The 2,909-nt window shown below is 40.0% G+C and overlaps 1 pseudogene; it reads left to right on the top strand.

The window, feature by feature from the left end:
* The first annotated feature begins 320 nt into the window (after positions 1-320).
* Positions 321-2,662, top strand: LOC116632258 (annotated as a pseudogene).
* Positions 2,663-2,909: the final 247 nt, after the last annotated feature.

The raw sequence follows: 2,909 nt of genomic DNA, 5'->3' as shown, positions 1-2,909 counted from the left end.
GTGGAGCCCAACGCGGGGCTTGAGCTCATGACCCTGAGATCAAGAACTGAGCTGAGATCAAGAGTTGGACGCTTAGCCAACTGAGCCACCCAGAGTTTTTAATTTTAGCCATTCCAGTAGGTATACAGCAGTATCTCATTGTGGTTTAAATTTGCATTCCCCTGATGACAAACGATATTGAGTGATACATATTTTAAAATACTATGTGGAGCAGCTTGCGCGGCGGGAGGAGCGGCAGCGGCCAGGCAGCCCAGCTTCGCAAAGGCTCTCAGCGCCCTGGGGCCCGTAGGCACACGGCATGCGCCCGCCCCGCCACCACGATGCCCAGGAGGAAGGTCAGCTCCGCCGAGGGGGTGGCGAAGGAGGAGCCCGAGGAGGTCGGCGAGGTTGTCAGCTAAACCTGCTCCTGCAAAAGTGGAAACGAAGCCAAAAAAGGCAGCAGGAAAGGATAAATCTTCAGACAAAAAAGTGCCAACAAAGGGGAAAAGGGGAACAAAGGGAAAACAGGCTTTAGTGGCTAACCAAGAAACGAAAGAAGACTTACCCGCAGAAAACGGAGAAACTAAAAATGAGGAGAGTCCAGCCTCTGATGAAGCAGGAGAGAAAGAAGCCAAGTCTGATTAATACCATAAACCATGTCTTATCAGTGGTCCCTGTCGCCCTTCTTGTACAATACAGAGAAATATTTTTATCAACTATTTTGTAAATGCAAGTTTTTTAGTAGCTCTAGAAACATTAAGAAGGGGGGAATCCCACCTCATCCCATTTTTTAAGTGTAAATGCTTTTTTTTTTAAGAGGTGAAATCATTTGCTGGTTGTTTATTTTTTGGTACAACCAGGAAACAGTGGGATATTGAATGTGGGAGGCTTTGCTTGTCTTGGGTGTCAGCTCAACATTCCATAGATGGGGTAGTTTTTATATCCTATAATACCAAGCATACTAAATGGCAATTTAGAGTCAGTCGTGCATTTACTATGTCTTGAATATTTTAAATTACTTCTATTCCCATGTTGTTTTTGGTAGAATTGTTTCCTAAAGAAAACCACTCCTAGATCTTGGCTCTCCCGGTCAGAATTCTTGTGCACTCTGTAACATCTTGGTCGTGGTAGTCCAGTTTTCCTAATAACTCTGTGAATGTGCTGTGCAAGATTGAGAATTTGAATATGTAGTGTATATGATATTAAATTGTGAATTAATGGGACTTAACAATGTAACAGTGTATCAGCATTTGAAGATCTTGGTACTTGATATGCTGTTAAGGAAAATTTGCCTCCAAATTTTAAGCTGGAAGGTCACTGGAGTAACTTTTAGAAAAGAATCACAACTACATGGTTTTTTTAGATTTTCGGTATGTGTGTTAAGAATTGTGTACAAATTGAAATGTCTGTACTGATCCTCAAAACAACCAATAAAAACTCAATTAAGAAAGAAAGAAAAAAATAATAAAAATACTATGTGAATGGAAGGCTGTCTCTGAACAGACTCTTCGTGGGGAACAGAAAGTCTCTAATAAAAAATTAAAACCCAGAATTTGGGGCCTGCTACTTCCAGCCACAGTGAAATTAATAGGGATCAGATGCACTCTATCTTACAGAACTATTCAAAGGGCAGCACAGGACCATAATCCCTGAAAGAAAAAAATTATGAGTGAACTCTGCTCCAGCTTACTGACTGAAGCACTCAAGCCACAGCACAGGGAAGAAGAACCAAACCCAAACCCACTGATCTCCCTGAGTTGAGAATCTAGTGAGGAAAAGGCAACTAAAAATCAGGGAAGAGTATCAGAAAGGAGAGTTGCAGAGGGGGAACTCTAGAGATTGGCAGAGAGTTCTTTCATGTTTTCAGCTGAGTTCTGATGAATGGATGCATTTGAGGAAATTACCCAATGTTGGGGGAAAGAACCACCAGAAAGGAACAGGCAGACAATCCTTGGGACTCAAATGGGTGGGGATAGTTCCTGTTCCCAGGAGTCAAAGTGGGTATTGGTAGAGTATTCAGAAGGGTGTTTCCCCAGTAGTGGGTAAAAATTAGCACCAACTTAAAGGCTGCTCTTGTCTTAACAGCAAGCCTCAAAAGAAAACTGTCTCCTAGGTGTCCTAGGAACTTAGCTACATTCCAGAACAAAGCCCAGGAATATTTAAAGAAATACAAAAATATCCAATACCCAACAAGGCAAAATTCAGTGTTTGCCATCCAAAGATTTTCAGGAAGGCAAACAATTAGAAAATATGAACCAAAATAAGAAAACTCTATCAACAGACACAAGTTCCAAAGTGAGACAGAAGATAAAATTAATTGGGGCACCTGGGTGGCTCACTCTGTTAAGCATCCGACTCTTAATCTCAGCTCAGGTCTTGATCTCAGGGTCATGAGTTCAAGCCCTGTACCGGGATCCACGCTGGGCGTGGGAACCTACGTGAAAAAAAATTACTAGACCAACACATTGAATCAATTATTATAAACTTATATTCTTTATGTTCAAGACAGTAAAGTGTAAACCTGTTAAGAAGAGACATGTAGGAAATATAAAAGACCCAAATTGAACTTCCAGAGATTAAAAAAAGGTCCGAGGTTAAAAATACACTGGATCAGTATAGATTAGAAACTACAAAAAAAAATTAGATTAGAAACTACAAAAAAAAGTTAGTGAACTTCAAGACATAGCCATAAAAGCTATACAAAATAAACACAGAGAGGAAAAATCACCTAAACAAAACCAAACTGTGTTAATGAGTTGTGAAAAGAATTAAAAAAAAAAAAAAGACAAACATGTTTATTGCTTTACAATCAGCAACAAATATAGCTTAATAATTATAAACATGGTACTTCTAAGTGGTACTCAAATGAAGTGACAAGACCAGAAAGTGCTCTTCCACTTAAAATGTGAAAACTAAACTCCACTCCTTCT

The sequence above is a fragment of the Phoca vitulina genome, unplaced genomic scaffold, assembly GCF_004348235.1.
Source record: "Phoca vitulina isolate PV1807 unplaced genomic scaffold, GSC_HSeal_1.0 scaffold6, whole genome shotgun sequence".
Taxonomy (NCBI): domain Eukaryota; kingdom Metazoa; phylum Chordata; class Mammalia; order Carnivora; family Phocidae; genus Phoca; species Phoca vitulina.
Note: the sequence above shows the minus strand (reverse complement) of the source record. Positions and strands in the feature narration are given on the sequence as shown.